At 45.3% G+C, this 19,130-nt stretch overlaps 1 pseudogene; it reads left to right on the top strand.

Annotated features, from left to right (window-relative positions):
• The first annotated feature begins 4,253 nt into the window (after positions 1 to 4,253).
• On the top strand, positions 4,254 to 4,352 carry LOC120987362 (annotated as a pseudogene).
• Positions 4,353 to 19,130: the final 14,778 nt, after the last annotated feature.

Below are 19,130 nucleotides of genomic sequence, written 5' to 3'. Positions count from 1 at the left end.
CTGAGAGCCATAGTTTTTGGGCGATTATCTTGGGTAGGGTATGATTTTTGCGGGATGAGATGACGGTTTGATTGGCACTATTTTGATGGGCGTACGCCTTCTTTTTTTAAATTTGTCTTTATTTTTATTTTAGAAAAAGAGAGATTCATAGAATTGATACATAGTCAATTAATAATCACTTTAGTGTATAGTATATATAAAAATATACCACATATCACGACCATGTACATAGCATAAAAAACAAAACACATTCCTATAACCCCACCCCCCCCCATTGGCTGTCGTTCCCCTCAGTTCAGTCAGGAAAAGAAACACGAAACACAAATAACGTATTTCTACGTGGCTCTGCGTGCATCTCTCCGATTCCTTTCAATCTCTTCATATATTTTAATTTGCTGAAAGTATATAGCCCATTCCCTTGACGAGGGCGGGGCGGCAGCGCCCCAATACCTGACCAATATGACCTTTGCTACCATCAATCCTCTCATCCAGATCCAACTGACATACGAGGGAACTTCTGTTTCTGAGCCATAATCACCAAAAATGACTATCAAGATCCCTGGGTTATAATTCATTGAGGATTCCTTTTGTAAAGCAAGAAAAACCTCATCCCAAAATTTCCTGACTTTGCTGCAGCTCCAGAGCAAATGGACATAATTCGCATTCAGATATCCACATTTAGGGCAACAACAGGCCCGATCCCTATTTTGGGGAAATTTTCCCTGGATTTTAGGCGTATAATACAGTCTATGGAGAATCTTAAATTGGATTAATCTATGGGCACTGGAAACTGTCGCCCTTCTCACGTTCCTATAGATAGTGGGCCACTGTAGGGGAGAGCAATTGAGCTCTTGCTCCCATCTACTTGGGCTTTTAAAAGGCGTTACAGTTGCCAGTGCTCTACGAAATTTGGCGTATAAGCTAGATAGCTTCACCTTCGCATCCTTCTGGGCGTCACAGTAATCAAAGAAAGTATTCTCTTGTGGGAAAATACGGCCCCTATTCCTAGAAGCTTCGAATATATGTTTCAAGCGTGCATACATAAATAAGTCTAATGATGAACTATCAATTAAACCAAATTCTGAAAGTGACTTAAAGTGACCTAAATAAAATAAGTGAGACACCCTGCTGATGCCTTTACGTGTCCAATAACCAAAATCAATAATTTTACAAAATTCCTCTAGCCCCTCGTTCCTCCACAAAGGGGTGAAAGCAAGCGGGCCGGGAACTTTAAGTATCTCCTTTAACCTATTCCACACCCTCTGTAGTGAATAAGGGATCAACAACGACTTCCTCATTCCCATAATCCCTGTTTCCAAACATGCAAAAATGTTATCTATTGGTTTATTAATAACTTTATTCAGAAAACGTATAAGTAGGTTCTCTTTCCCATTACAACACCGTTGAATCTGTGCACATAAATAATAGCCCTGAAAAAAGGGTAATGAAAGCCCACCATCCACCTCCGACAGGCATAAATATCTCTGCTTTATACGCACCCTCTTTCTGCCCCAAATTAGGTCATTGATAGAGGTCTCCAATCTATGGAAGAAGATGTCATCAATCCAAATAGGAGAGGCACATATTGGGAACAGAACCATAGGCAAAATAATCATCCTAATCAATGCGATTCGATCTATCTGTGCCAGATTCAATTTGCGCCAAGCGCCAACCTTGGTCCTAACCTTATCCAGAACTGGGGCCAAATTAAGCTCATAAAACCTACTTATTGGAATCCCGATCTTAACCCCCAAATAATCTAAGGTATCATCCGGGGCCAAAACTCGAACTCGCGTCCCTACATCTACAGCTTTCCGGCTCAGCGGGAGGAGCGATGACTTTATCCAATTAATCATATACCCTGATAGTTTGCCATACTGTTCTATTACCTCTATAACATATGGGAGGATTTTATAACCCTGGTCCAAAAACAGAATCACGTCGTCTGCATATAGACTTATTTTGTCGCTCACTCCCGCGAGCCCAAAGCCCTCTATGGATTTATCAAGACGGATCCGACAAGCCAGCGGTTCTATAAAAAGCGCGAAGAGGAGAGGAGACAGGGGGCAACCCTGTCTCATCCCTCTCCGCATCATAACAGGAGAAGAACCGATACCATTGATCTTAATATATGCAACCGGCTGTTCATATAGCATTTGGGTCATTTCCAAAAATGGTTTCCCATACGTACGCCTTCTTGATCGCTTGCTGTTGTACTTTTAGTGATGTAAGGTGACAAAAAATGGTTTATTTAGCACAGTTTTTATTTTTTATTTTTTACAGTGTTCATCTGAGGGGTTAGGTCATGTGACATGTCATGTTTATAGAACCGGTTGAAACGGACGCGGCGATACCCCCTATTTTTTTGCCAATTTTTTTTTACTTCATTTGGGGGAAATGACGTTTTATTATTTTTTTTTACTTGAAACTTTTCATTTTTTGGGGGGGGAACTTAAATTTTTTAACTTTTTTTTTCACTTTATTTTTTTTGGCCCACTTTGGGACTTCAACTTTTTGGGGTCTGATCCTCTTTACAATGCACTCCAATACTTCTGCGGAACGCAAATTGCCGCTGTCCGTGTTTTGCGTTGCAGATGTGTGAATGGAGCCTTACTCATACAGCTTCCTGCCTGTGAGATCCAGTGGGCTGGATCTCACAGGTTCTTCACCGGAAGGCAGCGCCGGTGCCTATGGAAGGCATCGCGCTGCCTTCCATGCCATCGGGTCCCCATTACAGCTGCACGGGGACCCGATGGCACCGCCGATCCCCGCCGCAACGACCCGTAAATGTCGCAAACCACAGGTCTTAATTGACCTTCGGTTTGCAGCGATCGACGATACGGGGGGGTCACAGGACCCCCTCCACACATTGTGCCCAGCAGGCACCCAGTTCCGATCACCGCCCGCCGCGCGGCGGTGATCGGAACTACACATGACGTACCGGTACGTCATGTGTCCTCAAGTACCAGGACATCATGCCGTACCGGTATGTCATATGTCCCCAAGAGGTTAAGAATTTATGACAAATTTTATAAATTGTAATTTTTTAATGGTTAATTATTTTATGACCATAATTAATAGCTCTTAATTGAATTTTTACCGCCCGACAGGTTCCCTGTCTAAAAAAAAGATGCCCATGAGCAAACCCTCCCAACATGTTTCACCAGCGCACTGGCTTCATCAGGGGAGTTTGGGTTGTGCTGAGGGGAAGCTCAAGGACTTGCCACATTTTATTGTAATCCTGTACCCGCCTTTTGTTTTCCCTGCCAATAGTGAACCCCCAAGGGCCAGTGAACCAATCAGGTCCTCGTATGACCTCATTGGGCAGGCGGATCACCTGGGCCTCTAGTTCTCCATTTGTTGTAGGACTTGGATATGCTACTACCCATATTTTTAGTCCAATCTCAAAGAGCTGATCGTTTTGACATCATTAGGGGGAGTGTAGCCCTGAGAGGCTTTACTATTGGCTGGGAAAACAAAATGCGGGTGCAGGATTACAATAGAATGTGGCAGGTCCTTGAGCTTCCACTTAGCAAAAATTCCCCTTATGAAGCCAGTGTGCTGGTGAAACGTTCTTGGCCTGCACTACGCAACACCAGGTACTGCCCAAGGTGCCCTTTCCAGGAAGAAACACCTTTGCATCTTTTTTGGCAGTGCCCGTTTGCGCAGGCCCTGTTGGATGCCCTGGAAAATGAACTCAGAGACATTATTCCCAGGAGCAGCCTGAAGCACACCGCTGTGCTTTATGGACTATTACATGGGACCTGTACGATTGAGGCTATCCAGGAGGCCTGGTGCCTTATTAACTGTTTTAAGGACGCTGTGTGGCGTGCCAGGAAACGCCTAGTGATGAACTGTTTCTCAGCCTGCTCGGAGACTACTCTATAATGGACTGTCCGGACATCAAAGAAGAAGAGGATTAAAACCCCTCTCCTTCCCTCCTTTCCCCCTGGCGTGTCTGTCTCTCAATAAAGCTTTGGGCCTGTGACTCCCCTCCCTTTCCCCTGTTCCCTATCCCCTTCCCCTATCACTCATCTGAAGCTTGTTGATTGATGTGTTATGTTAGAATGTTAGTGTGGTGCTGTGTGTGGTGTACAGTACAGGATCTGTGCCTGCGCTGTGCTCTACGCCCATGCACAAAATGTTTCTGTTTATTATTTATTGTACTGTGTTTCAGCCTGCGCTGCGTTGCAGTATAATGTATGTTTGTAGTGATGACCGATTGCTAATAAAAGCTATTTTCAATCAAAAAGAAACATTCTTGGCCTTTTGGCTAAGATCAAATGTAGTATCTGTTCTTATCAAGTCCTGGTGGTTCAGAGCCACTGCCAGGATGAGAACAGAGAACCACACAGCATCCCTAGGGTGTACGGCTTGGGCCATTAGTGCCCTGTGCTAGGTGACTAAGGGCCCTGCCGGATCTAAGCCAGGGGCTGAGATGTGTATGACAGCACGAGTTGCAGAAGTGCCCCAGGAGTGGTGACCCTGGGGTGCCCAAACTCACTTGGGGTGGGAGCCTACTTAGTGATGGCACATTTGCACGCACTTCACTTTCGCACATTTTGAGCGCACTCATCTCTATTCTTTGCCCAGCCATTAGGCCTGGCGTAAGGAAGGGAATTTATTATAATTCCGGCCGAATGTCTGGACTGAGCTTCAGCACACATTCACTTATTTATATTTTCTGTTCACGTTTCTACGTTTGTTTGTCACAAGGATTTTCAGGGTTACAGTGCCCTTATGGGTTACCCCTCTGAGGTCTGCAGGGTGTGGCCATCTGTTTCCTCACTCCCTTGTGCTCTCCCTCCGGGAAGAACCTAGACCTGGTATTGTTAAACTCTGTGCCGACACCTGGGGTGGCAGCCTAGGTGGAGGCCGGAGCACAGATTAGCGTACACTCGGCTTCGGCTGAGGGTTGCCAGGGCGTACTCCCAGCTTTGGCTGGGGGTTGACTTTTTGTCTCAGTCCCTTGCGGGTGCCTTCTGGCCCGGAGGGACTGGGAAAGATTTATGAGGGCCCTTCTTTTATGGAGAGGGCCTGCGATAGACTGCAACCTTGTGCACGTTTTTTGTGTGGAACGCTGCACGATTTTGTTGCACTGGTGACGAAAGCACGCTCCTCGGGCTTTAAAAAAATGGTGAAATATGTGGGGAGGGTTTGCTCATAGGTGTCTTTTTTAGGCAAGGAACCTCTATTCTACCTCTGGCATGGGATAGTGCCTGCAAACTAACAGACCTACAGAATCTACCTTCTGATAGAAGTGTGTGTGTGGGTAACTCTAGTGTGCCTTCTCTCCCTTCTCTTTCCCCTGCTTAGGGGTGTAAGAAAAGAGCAAGAGGAGACCTTAGCAGTGGAAGAGGTCTCTCTCCACATCTAGGCTCTGATAGGAGTGTGTATGTGTGACCTAAACGTCCTTTCTGCCCCTCTCTCCTTTCCCTGTTTAGGGGTGTAAGAATGGAGTAAGGGGAGACCCCAGCAGTAGAAGAGGTCTCTCTCCACACCTAGGTTCTGATAGGAGTGTGTATGTGTGACCTGAACGTACCTTCTCCTCCTCTCTCTTTCCCCCGCTTAGGGGGTGTAAAAAAGGAGTAAGGGGAAACCCCAGCAGTGGAAGAGGTCTCTATCCACACCTATGTACAACTGCTGACTAAAGTGAGTACTCACAAAATCGAGTACTCCTTGGAAGAATCCAATATGTATCATGCAGCCAGGCCACACTGAGACCACTAGACCTGGGACGTATTGGGTAATCTAGATACCTATAGATTCACCCTAAAATACTTGGTGGATCAACCCCTACCCCCACCAGAATTTTTATGTGCACTTGAAGCCAACACCTCACTCCAATACCCAATATCAGATGATAGATATAGTCTGTACACCATAACATAAATAGAGTGATGATGGTATCCAATACTTTTAATGGATCACATTAGTTTTTTCTTTTAGCATAAGTAGTAAAAGTTATGTTTAGGGTGACACTGTACAGGGACTATTTTTGGGAGTTATCAACCCTCTCATTCAGTTTTTGATTTACTGTGTGGACTCGATATACCCTCATTGACAAAGAATTACAAGCCATGAAGGAGTCTTGAAAATCCAATGTAACTTTCTATATGTGAATGCAATGAGGATTTATTTAGGTGATTAAAATATTAGAGCGAAGAAAACTGTACAATTGAAATGAGGCTCTAGTCCCCTCTTGGGCCGCCAGCCTGGATACAAGAGAAGATACAGTTGGGCATTGAGGTATACAGGTTCTCTATGGTGTTCTCTATTCGCCCACAGTTGCATGCGATGGCTCCCCAGATCATCACACCAGCATTTAGGGCAGTGTCACTCCACAGCAAAGGCAGGATTGAGGCTCTCCTCACGAGGCCTCCAAACTCAAACCTGACCGCCATGGGATCACAAACAGAACCTTGATTAATAACTAAAGATGATATAGTTCCAGCATGTAGCGGTCCAAGTTCCTTTTTCACAACGGTGGCTGTCAATGGCAGGACCCATAATGGGTACAGTGATACAAAATGTCCTTCTTCTAAGTGCCTGTAAATGGTCTGGGCAAAGATAGGGGTATGTAATGAAGGTGCCACCTGTGTCTGGATAGTGGACAATGAAACTGGAACCTTCTTGCGCTTGTTGGTGGATCAAAGAATCCTCTCTACTGCTGATCTGTCTTGGACATACGGAGCCTGTTCTCCATGTGTGCCCTCATGTAATCACTGCTCCCAACACCTCCTAATAGCTAGGTCAGAATAGCCTAAATGGGGGAGGGGGGCAATTTGTCAAAACAACCATCCTGTTTCATCCAATCTAATGATGCGTCCTGTCTCAAAATCTGTCAGCTGGGCAAAATGTCTTTGAGTGCATTGTAGAGGCAAGTCTAGCAGTCAACCATCTCTCACCAAGAGGTGCACCACCGAAAAGTAGGCCCTGAAAGCCTTTTTATAGGGCAAGGGAAGCACTTGTGGCAAGACCCGGTGTCTAATGAGACTACACCTGTAATAATTTACATATCTGCCTGAGACATACAGTAATTGCATGCTGAGTTTTGCACCAAGCTGGCAAAGCTTTGGTCCCATCCATACATCATGGACCATCCTGTTGAAGTTACAAATACATGTCCTATTGGCCAATCCTCATCCAGATTAGAAAATGCTGTGCCAACTAAACTGAATGGCAAAATTTGCTAGAATTGATCCCCACTGAAGAACATTGGATGTTTATTAACCTTTTCCTGACTGCCCACTGACTATATAGGTCCTATCTGCACATATATACACTGGGGTTAAAGCTCCTGCTCCTGTAATCTAGCAGTTGCAGGTCGGGTCCCGGCTGTCAGACACCGCTCTTGCCTTTTCCGGTGCCGGCAGAAGAGCGTTGCACGAGCACAGGGAGGGAGCATTCTCTATTAGTCCCGGTGGTCACATGACCGCTGGCTGTCTCAGGGCAGGAGCAGAGCTGCAGGGTCTAAGGAGACCTGATAGCTCTGCCTGGGTGTAATTCCCCACAGGGATGCCCCAGTTACAGTGGAAACAGTGAAAAAAAAAGTTAAAGAAAAAAAAAAAAAGCCAGTGTCCTCCAGAGGTCTTTTAATGACCTCTTGGGGGAAATACTATGTGCTAAGAATAAATTAAAATAAAAAAAGTAATTTTTTTTTTAAATGCAGTCGCTAAAAGAAACCATCACCATAGTCGCCCCGTTCACTCAAACCTTTACATGTTATATATCAAGACTATTGTCACAAAATAGGGAACCCATTGCAATAATAAATTTTTGTGTCAGTTTTAATATTTAAGAAATAAAAAGCTATAATTAAAAAAATGACTTTTTAAATAAGAATTAGCGGTTTTCCCCAAATTAAACATAAAAAAGGAAAAAGATCTCTTAAAATAACCCATGCTAATAAAAAGTCCTATGCGTCAAGCAAAACGCTAAAATTATTTTGGTAGTCAAACAATTTAAAAAGTTAGGGTCACTAAACCACCACGTGCACAAAATCACGAAAAATGCCTGGGCATTCAGGCCTTTTTTAAGCCTGGTCATAAAAGGGTTAATACAAAAATAATAATGAAAATATACTTTATGTTAGTGACTACAACAATAAACAAACTTTGACCTTGCATTTCCCAAATATCAGTTGGGTTCTGATTGTTAGAGGCAACATTGCTGCATTTTCATGCACTGGTTATTATCATAAACCCACAAAGGTTTTCTAGCTATATTTTTTTTTTATAAAATGTGTTAAATCCCTTTAAGATGTGATCAGATGTAAAATGAATGAATGAAACAATAGATTAGATCTGTATTACCACAGTGGGATGCTTCTCTGTCATGAGTGACGTCTGGCTCATCTGTTGTTGCTGCAGTCGATGACTTTTTATTAGCCTTATTAATAGGAACAACAGGATCGCAAACAATAATCCAAGAAGTCCAAGTCCTACTACTGTGATGGAGAGGTCCGGCAGAGGAAAGAGGGGTTGGGGCTCAGATGGATCTCTTGGTGCTTAAAAAGAATTGGTAAAATAAAAAAAAGTTGAACATTCAGATTAATATAAGATGAACAAAATTGCTAAAGGTTCACAACTGCAAATAGCAATGCAGTGATCAAAGCAATTTACATGGGGTTGTATGAGAAACCTCCGGCTTTCCTTAAGAAACAACACCACTCCTGTCTGTTATATGTGAACTTTTAGTAAGCAGTGGATAATTTCTCATATTCTCATAATAAAGAGCCTCTGTCAGCACGATCAACCTTATTAAACCAGACATATTGCCTGGTGAGGTTGATCATGCTGATGAAAATGACTTCTTTCTTCTCTCTGTAGCTTGCAGTGTTGTGAAGATATAATTACTGTATTTTCCGGCGTATAAGACGACTGGGCGTATAAGACGACCCCCAACTTTTCCAGTTAAAATATAGGGTTTGGGGTATACTCGCCGTATAAGACTACCCCTCCAACGGTATTTACTTTGGCATTAAGATCTGCAGGTAATTGTTGTGCATTTTTTGTCTTTTGCTCAGTACCATATTATGCCTTTCCAAGAATCTAGTACACCAGGATATAGTGGCCTTAAATCTGTTGCTGTGATCTGGGTTAGATTTGGCCCACTGAAGTGCAAACAAACGTATTTTATTTTGTGTCACTACATAACCGTTTTGGCGATGGTCATTCACCATGTCTGCTACATGTTTATCGAGTTCTGGCCAATGTGGGGTGCCTCTTCTTAATGCACACTTACCCCTTGGCATTCTCTTTAATGCTTTTTCATTTGCTTTCCAGTCCCGAACCATTTTTTCTGTTACTCCATATTGTCTTTCAGCAGCGCAGTTATGTTCCATGGCAAAGTTTACAACTTTAAGTTTGAAACTGGCTTTATATTTCTTTCTTCTTGCTGGTAGAGCCATGATGGGGTCTTGACTGTTAGCCATTTGTATACTGTACTGTATGTACTGGCAGTGCAGTTTCTAGGTAAAATTTCTGTCAGGGCGAGTGTCAAAAAAACTCCCCCCCGGTCAAAAAAACTCCCCCCCCCCCCTTAAAACTGCTCGATGAAATAAGTGTCTCCCCATTGTAAAAAATGTGTAACCACATTGCACGGACGGTCACAGTGACGCACCCAGTGACCCACTGTCCCACAGACTCGGGCTCCATTCACACGTCCGCAAAATGGGTCCGCATCCGTTCCGCAATTTTGCGGAACGGGTGCGGACTCATTCATTCTCTATGGGGACGGAATGGATGCAGACAGCACACAGTGTGCTGTCCGCATTTGCGGTGCGCGGCCCCGATCTTTGGGTCCGCAGCTCCGCAAAAAGACAGAGCATGTCCTATTCTTGTCCGCAGCTTGCGGACAAGAATAGGCATTTCAATGGGGGTGCCGGGCTGGTGTGTTGCGGACCCGCAATTTGCGGGTCCGCAACACACCACGGACGTGTGAATGGAGCCTAAGGCTCTCACTCACAGCAGGCTTCTTTCTCAGCACTGCTCCGGGCGGGCGGTAACAGGCAGGCAGTGCGGGCGGCGGTGCTCACCTCACTCACTGTGAGTGAGCGCCGTCGCTCGCAGAGCCTGCCTGTGGGGGGACATTATTTTTAATAAGGATCACTATGGACATTATTTAGAATGGAGGCTGCTGTGGGTGTCATTATAACTGTATAATGTCTGATAGGCCTAGTCCTGAGTTATATTACCCTGCCCTGTATAATAATGTACCCTGATACCCCTTAGTTATATTACCCTGCTGGGGATCAGGGATGGGTACATTATTATACAGGGCATGGGCAGGGTAATATAACTCAGCTCAGGACTAGGCCTATCAGACATTATAGTTATAAAGAGTAATGACACCCACAGCAGCCTCCATTCTAAATAATGTCTATAGTGATCTTTATTAAACCTAATGTCCCCCACAGTGACAGTGGCCCCCACTTTCATGTCTCCCACAGTGGCCCCCGCCCCCCATTGTAATTAATGCCCCCACCCCCACAGACCATCCACAGTTTCCCCATTGTAAAAAAATTGACCATTTTTTTTACACTTACTCAAGAGTCGCCTCCAGGAAATCCTAACTGACCCGACTGAAGACTTTTTCAGCATCTACTCGCCTCACATCAGCACTGCTCAGGGGCTCAGGGCGGGCGGTAACAGGCAGGCAGTGCGGCGCTCACTCACTCACTGTACGTCACGCGCCTGCGCCGCCTAGTGGGAGGAGCAGGCGCGTGACGTCAGTAAGTGCCGCCCGCAGGTACCGGAGCTGTGGACACTGTAGATAACAGTGAAAGGACTCGGCACTCGGGCGCAGGTCGCAGGGCAGGCGAGATCTCAGAGGGAGGGAGCCAGGGCGCACGGCACGACAGTAATAACAGGCAGAGAAACGACAAGAGGGCGCCCCTGCCGGCGCCCCCCTTCAGACAGCCGCCCGGCCCGCCCGCCCCTAGAAACGGCCCTGTGTACTGGTGCTGTACTGTATGTACAGATACTGGTGCTGTACTGTATTCACCACCACATGTATCTACTCCCCAGATAGTAGATAGTAGTTTTTTCACCACAGATAAGATGCACACCAAACTTCATTAGAGATCTGCCGTTCCAAAATTAGAATTGGCTGAAGTGCAGATGCTCCTGCTTCCCCCTGCCTTCCCTCAGAATCGCCAATCCAACCCAGTATACAACAACCAGCCAATCACGGCAAGCGATGTACCGGTATTTTCTGTGCACACTGCATACAAAGCCTGCTTGGATTGTGTGGGTCAGCTCTCCCTGCCTGCCCAGCCCTCCCGGTCTTCAAGACTATCTGAGCGGTAGTACGCAATGTGATACTGCCAACATGAGAAAACCACTGAGAGCAGGGATAGGGGGCTACTTCAGGAGCGGCTGGCCGGGATGCAGCGCACGGTGGCTCAGTTAGAGGGCGCCTGTCCCTGAAGCTGGATAAGGACAGCTCCTCCATATATGACGACACCCGGCGTATAAGACGACCCCCGACTTTTGAGAAGATTTTCATGTGTTAAAAAGTAGTCTTATATGCAGGAAAATACAGTACTTTTTTTCGTTATGCATATTAGGCAGTTTGAGCACCGAGCAGCTGAGTAGCTCTTAGAGCACCACTACTGCTACGCCCCTCAATGCTCAGTATAGTCTCTCCTCCCCTTTGATTGACCGGGGTAATAAAGCCTGCGTTGTGGATGTGAGGAGAGTGTACTGAGCAACGAGGGGTGTAGCACTAGCGGTGCTCCAAGAGCTATGCCAGCCCCTCGGTGCTCAAACTGCCTAATTTGCAAAAAGATAAAATTAATTATATCTCCACAACGCTGCAAGCTACAGAGAAAAGAAAGATATTCATCCGTTTTATCAACTCTACCAGGCAATGTGCCTGGTTTAATAGGATTGATCATGCTGACAAAGGCTCTTTAAAGGGAACCTGTCAACAACTTTATGCTGACCGTACTGAGGGCAGTATAAAGTAGTGACAGAAATGTGTCACTCGTGAGCTAAAAGTCAGTGGTTGCTGAGAACCAACATCATAATCATTGCAGCCCAGGCCTTGAAAAGAGTCAAATCTACCTGAGAAGTCTTCTACCTAGTTTTCTCCCTTTCTCTCTAGGAGAGAACTGCCAATCATCAGCAGATGGACGGGAGAGCAGGAGATTATGAATAACCAGGACTCTTCTCAAGGAGATTTGACTCTTTGCAAGGCCTGGTCTGCAATGATTATGATGCTGGTTCTCGGCAACCACTGACTTTTAGCTGATAAGTGACACATCGCTGAAATCAGCATTTCTGTCATTATTTTTTACTGCCCTCAGTACGGTCAGCATAAAGATGATGACAGGTTCCCTTTAAACAACAATTTGTTTAATAATTAGGCAAGATCTAAAAAGATTTGTGATATACAGCATACCTGCCTGCCCACGAGCCAAGACGTTTATAATAACTGAAGAATTAGATGTTTCCCCTGATTCTTCATCTCTTGCAACAACCTATAATCATGATACAGGAAAACAATTCCTTAAGACTTTAAAGGGAATCTGTCACCCGGAAATTCACTGCTATACCAGGCAAGATGCTTTATAGGGCTAGTTGGGCTGAATGAAATTATGCCTTTTACTTGGCGATCTGTTTGCTTCATTCTGGAAAATAAGTACTTTTAATCCATATTGAAATGAGCAGTTAAGTGCACCGAGGGTGAGCCTAAGCCACTTTGTGCACCCTTGCACCTCCTGCTTCTTCTGCCAGCACCTCCCTCTCCTTGATTGATAGGACCAGTAAATGCACAATAATCTGGCCTGGTCCTTGTTTCCTTGTAGTCATATGGGCAGTATGAGTCCTGACAGTCATAGCGCCATGTAGATATATAAATTTTAGCATGTATACCGGTACCATAACATAATATTTTATCTTCACTTGAGGTAAAGGGTGTGGTTTGACATATCTGAGCAGGTTTTGGGACTAAAACATGAGCACATATGATATTTCTTTTATTATATTGGGTTTAAAATTGATATAAGGATAAAGTATATTCCCTTTAATATATTATAATAATTCCATCTATTATACTGAAGAACCATGAGAAGATTATGTTGGAAAGGAGTGAATAACCAGTTTCCGTTGGCTGGTTTAAGCCGCGGGACTTTTCAATTGGGTTCAATGGGGTTGTTTTCAATTTTTTCCTGGTGACCATGTAATATTTTAATGGGTGCAGTGACAGTTTATTAGTTAGTTAAAAGGGTTACATTGGGGACCTATCACTACAATATGCCCCCAATGTCTGATAGGTGTGGGTCCCAAAGGTGTATCTCTAAAACAGAGTTCGCAAAAAGGAGAGCGGACAGCGCATGTGTGGCCACCCTCCATTCATATCTATGGGACTACTAAAAATAACTGAGCACGGGCTTGGCTATTTTCAGCAGTCCCATACAAATGAATTGAGGGCAGCATCACATGTGCCATCTACCCTCCTTCTCTTTGCGGTCTACATTTTAGAGAAAGGTGCGGAAAGGAGCTCTGAAAAATGAAAGGTAGAATCAGATTTTCCTTTGTACCAGTAGTTTCTTAATGTGGTATTTTTATGTAGGTGTCCATTTAATAAATAGAAAAAGTGATATCTGAACAGAGTTGTAATAGTGCAAGACCTAGTGTCCTGGTGCTGCTCGTCATTCACTGCATGGCCATTTTAGATGGCATTCACCAATAGGCCAAAATCTTTTCATTCACTATCAACTACAGAGCCACTATTAATTCACAGACGTGTGTGAGAGGTATGTGTATGGTACTTACCTTCACAGTGTAGGTCTCTGGTGACCGCAGCAGGTTTGCTCTTGCTATAAGAAAGCCACTCTGTGTTATCTGAAATAGCTGACTGTGATTAGACAGAGTTTTCAGACTTAGGTGGATCTGTGGATTGGTTCCCTGAAATCACAAGGCTAGGTTGTTAAGAAGGAAAGAACCATTAAACGGGTTGTGCCAAGTTTAGAAGTTATCCCCTATCCACAGGATAGGCATAACTAACTGAGTGACGGGGTTCCAACTGCTGGAGCCCCCTCTGATCCAGAGAAATGGGGGTCCCATTCCCCCAAGCTGATGGAGCAGCAGGCCGTGCATAGCATGTGCACTGACACTCCATTCATTCTCTAGGGGACTACCTGAGATAGCTCAGTACAGCGCTCTGCCACTTCTGGCAGGCCCATAGAGAATGAATGGAGTAGCAGGACGCATGCTCGACCTGCCGCTCCATCAAATCAGGAGAATGGAACCCTCTTTCTCAGGATCTGTGGTCAGTTACTTATGTCTTATCCTGTGGATAGGGGATAACTTCTAAACTTGGCACAATGCCTTTAAGAGAACACAGATTCAGAGCTTTCAATCAAAAGTGCCAAAATTCTTACTTCCTATAGTAATTGTTGAGAAAACTAACTTAAAGGGGTTCCCCGACCTGGGAAGGCCATTTGATATTGACATGCACAATACAGGGATTGAATAAAAAATATTCACCTGTCACTGGTCCCAGCATCAAGCTCCCTTCTCCTCCGCTTCCTATCCACATCTACATGCACATCACTGCTGCCACCTAATCGATGGCCTCATTGATGACTGGTGCAGTCACAGCACATGACCGCTGCCACCTCTGAGGTCACTGATTGGCTGGCAGCTGTGGCATGAATGTAGACAGCACGTCACATTTTCAGTCCAGGTGTGATTGAAAGAGGAGGAGAAGGGAACTTGGCACTGAAACCTGACTACTAGCCCTGCACCCTGCCTGGCCATATTGAAAGAGGTTCCCAGTCTCGGAGAACGCCTTTAAATAGCTGGCATCAAAGACCCGTTTGAGCAAATAAAAGTTATTTGTTGCATCAAGAAAAGTCATAGCATTTTTGAATATATACTACTCTGTAACCCTCCCTCACAGTTTTCAAGATCTCTGCTTGCTTCATTATCTATTTCTAGTGGATAAAAATCTGGAAAAATCCTGGTCATGTGATGGACACATGCTTGCACTAGAATGCCCCTTTAATAAAATATAGTAGTCTGAAACTTGTCTGTGTGCAGTGAGCTTAAATTTTAGGAAGACAAGATGTAAGACTTACATTGGGAAAATCTCCATCAGAAGGCATTAGGGAAAGCACACGGCCATTATAGGTGCACACCAGGGCCACCGGGTTGTTATCCTCTTGCACAAATGCCTGATACTTCGGAGCAGCAAAGCGTGGAGCATGTTTATTGGATGCCAGCAGTTGGATTTTTACCTCTGCCAAGGAATACTTTCTGGAGTCACAAATCTGTGAGGCCTGTAGGAATTAACAAATTGCCATTTAAACTGCAAAGTCTGAGCCGAAGAATATGAATAAGTATCTCGATATATGGGACTGATGGCACTGCTTTAGAGGAGTTCTGATAGCACCCCGTAGAAAAACATTCTTAGGCATTCAAGGCACTTAGGTCAATGGGCATAAGTGCAGGGCTGTTGTTTAGGAATTTATTTTTAAGAATAATTTAAAAGTTTCATTTTTTTATGTTCCCAGAGGGTACATCCATACGGAACGCAAAAAGTACCAAAAAAAATTGCAACTAATGTAACAAATAAGTTACATGTGGATTTTATAGCAGATTCGCCATGGATTTCACCCTATCCATTGCAAAGGGTGAAATCTGTGGTTGAATTAAATCCAAATAATGCAAATTTCTTCACTGAATAAATGGAATTATTATCAATGAAAGACAAAACTTACCATAATCTTTAAATTAAAGATGGTAGGACCAGGTTTGCTTTCCAGTGTGCTTATCAGGGAAACAGATCCAGTAATGTTATCAATCTGGAACAGTTCACTGCCAGGACCTGCACAAGATTAAGAAAAGTTATATATGTGTAATAATACCCACAGTGCTGGCTCTTCCACCTTATCGTTCTACCCAGGGGATGGTAAGTCTCGCTGCTAGTCTGCCTGTACTTTTCTCCTTTCACTATCCTTCTGTCAATTCTCAACTCCACTGTTTGCTGATGTTGTTGTAGCCATGATGTAGGAACAGGGGCGTAACTAGAACTGACTGGGCCCCACAGCAAATTTTTTACAGGGCCCCCCTCCCTTAGGGTCCATTCAGATGTCCGCAAGTGTTTTGCGGTCCACAAAATGTCCGCAAAACATGGATACCAGCTGCGTGCGTTTCGCATTTTGATAGTTCCCTATGATAGAAATGCCTATTCTTGTCCACAATTGCAGACAAGAATAGGCCATGTTCCATCTTATTTTGCGGGGGCCGCGGAATGGAACTACGGATGCTGACAGCACACGGTGTGCTGTCCGCATCTTTTGCGGCCCTATTGAAATGAATGGGTTTGCACCTGTTCCGCAAAATTGTGGGACGGATGCGGACCCAGAACAACAGACGTGTGAATGGACCCTTACTTAAAATAAAACCTTTCAAAAAACCTCTCTTTCTCTTTGTATCACTTTTTTGACAGCTAAAACTTTTTTTTAGATTTCTGCCTAAAGAGCTGAAGCTTTTCTTCAGGTGGATGAATTGTAGTTTTTATTGGTACCCTTTTTGAATAAAAATTATTTATATTTTTTAATAGTGAAGGCATTTTTGGACATAGCAATGTTTTTTTTTTATGTTTATTTACCTATATTTAAAACACTGTGAAAGGGGGTGATTGGAACTTTCATCCCAACCTCTGCCCACTCCTTCCTCTGCCAGCCTCCTGTACTATAGCATGCGGTACGTGGCAGCCTCCCTTCTCTGCCTCCGCTGCTCTGCCATGTACTAGTGCTTATTATGGCACACATATGCATGCACCCGATGCCAGCCCAGAACCATCCTGGCATCACATTTGTGTATATGTAACTTAAGAGAAAGCCATAATAAGCACTAGTACATGGCAGAGCAGTGGAAGCAGAGAGGGGAGGCTGCCATGTCCCGCATGCTATAGTACAGGAGGCTGGCAGAGGAAGCGTGGGCAGAGGTTGTGATCTGGCTACCTGGCAGCTACATGCTGAAGGCTTCAGCATGCAGCTGCCAGGGGGCGATCCCAGCATCTGCCAGCCTCCTGTACTATAACAGAAGCAGATGAATGCATTTTATTATATAGGAGGCTGGTGGGACTGGGATGGCAGCTACATGCTGCAGCCTGCCATGGCTGCACACTCAGAACTTTGCCTGCTGCTGTACCTGGTCTTACCTCCCCTCCTCTCCCAGTCTGTGAACTTGACAGACTGGGAGAGGAGGAAAGGGTTAACTACTTTGACTCTGCCCTGCCCTCCTCTTTCCTCATGCCCAGAGAGGCCCCAGAACCACTGTGCACTAGTGCAGGTGCAGCTGCAGCAGGCAAGGGGGGGAGGGGGGGAACATGGGGGCCCAGGCACATACCTGAAAAAACGAGTGCTGTGCATGCCTGCTGTGCCTCCCTCCGCCCTCTGCTGTGCTTCTTCTCCCAGCCTCCCCGCCCCTTGGGGAGGACTTCATTTGGGGGCGGGCTGCCACTGTGCTGCCTGAAGAGATTCATTTGCATAGTGTGCTGCCGACTTGTTCTCTGGCAAGTGTCACACTATGCAGGCAGAAGAGGCAGCGAGTCAGCAGATAATCATGGACGGAGTCGCCCGCCGAAGCAGGCCCTGTGTTAATGAATGGGGAAGTAGGATGGATGGGAGGGGGGCGGGCCCCTATGTGACCGCACCAAATGTAAAGGGGAGGGGATTTGGAGGTGTTGTTTTCGGGGGTGGGGCCGGCCTGAAAACGTAAAATGATGTACACACAGTAAGTGTGTGTGTATGAGACACTGCTCCCGGGCCCCTTGTCAGCCCGGGCCCCCGAAGCAGCCGCTTCCCCTGCTTCCCTGGTAGTTACGCCACTGTGTAGGAAACACTGTGCAAGTTCTGAAACCTAATTAGAAAAGAAGATAGAGCAAACCTGGACTGGTCCTCCAATCCTTAGGCCTCATAGCAGCTGCATGGCTTCAGTTGTCTAGGTTTGTGTTTTAATTTGCACCTCCATACTTACTTGCTCCCCACCCCTCCTTTCCAGCTCCCAGGCTCTCTTCACAGAACTTCTTTCCTGTCTGTCAACTTCTGCTCAGATGGCAAGAGAGGTGGAAAAAGGCATCAGGGAGCAGGTGAGCAGGCGTGGACTGGGAACTTAAAGTGGTCCTGCAAAAAATAACTAAAAGTGGCCCCATGTAGGCAGGTCCAAAGTAACAGAAGGTGGGGCAACACATGTACATAGGGCTAACACAAGTAGATGGGATCAGTACTACCATAGGGCAGCATAAAATACATCCCAACAGACCCAAATACCACAGTTTGGCACACTATACTGCCCAAAAAGCTGGCCTTCTGTGATGGCCATCAATAGAACATGTCAGCTATCTTCCTCCTCCAGTGGTCGCTAATTAAGGTATGGAGCAAGGGGCTTAAGAGGTGAGATGCAGGCCACAGCAGCAGGCCAGTCCTATCTTTAGTATGCTGCCTGGACTTCCCTTGGTAATGACTCCTGTAATGCCCCAGTAGTATTCCCCCCAAAGTGGCCAAGCAAAGAAGAAAAAATAAAATATATATATCTTTGTTGTCCCAAGGTTCCGATGCAGGCCACAGGCCTTTTTCAGTCTGAGATGCTTGTCTCCCTGTGCAATTTGCACACTGCCTCATATAATGGCCTTTAGCCTATGAGTGAACAGCAGGGCAGACAGCCATGGGCTCTAATGGCCTACCACACTACTCAACTCAACTGTACCACCATCCTGAAGACATAAATACCTAGTATTCCCAGTATTCATTACACTTGAGAACATCGAATCTTTATGCACCAAACCAGCGGCAGTGAGGAGGGTTTGGGCAGCTCCCGGGGCATCGTCCCACTAGGGAATTTCCCTGTAGGATCTATGGCCAGTCTGCCCATGCAGGTGAGTATAGATTTCTCCACAAGTACCGCTGGCTGGAGGGCAAATTTAATAAAATAACCTGAACAACTCCTTTAACCACTTCACGACCGCCCATTGACTATAAACATCATTGGGCTAGTCGTTTATCTCTGAATGGACGTTCTGGAACGTCCATTCAGAGATCACAGCTACATGCTAATCATGCAGCTGCAGAGCAGGGGGCCCGCTGTCAGTGACAGCAGGGCAACCCAGAG

Source organism: Bufo bufo, chromosome 1, assembly GCF_905171765.1.
Source record: "Bufo bufo chromosome 1, aBufBuf1.1, whole genome shotgun sequence".
Taxonomy (NCBI): domain Eukaryota; kingdom Metazoa; phylum Chordata; class Amphibia; order Anura; family Bufonidae; genus Bufo; species Bufo bufo.
Note: the sequence above shows the minus strand (reverse complement) of the source record. Positions and strands in the feature narration are given on the sequence as shown.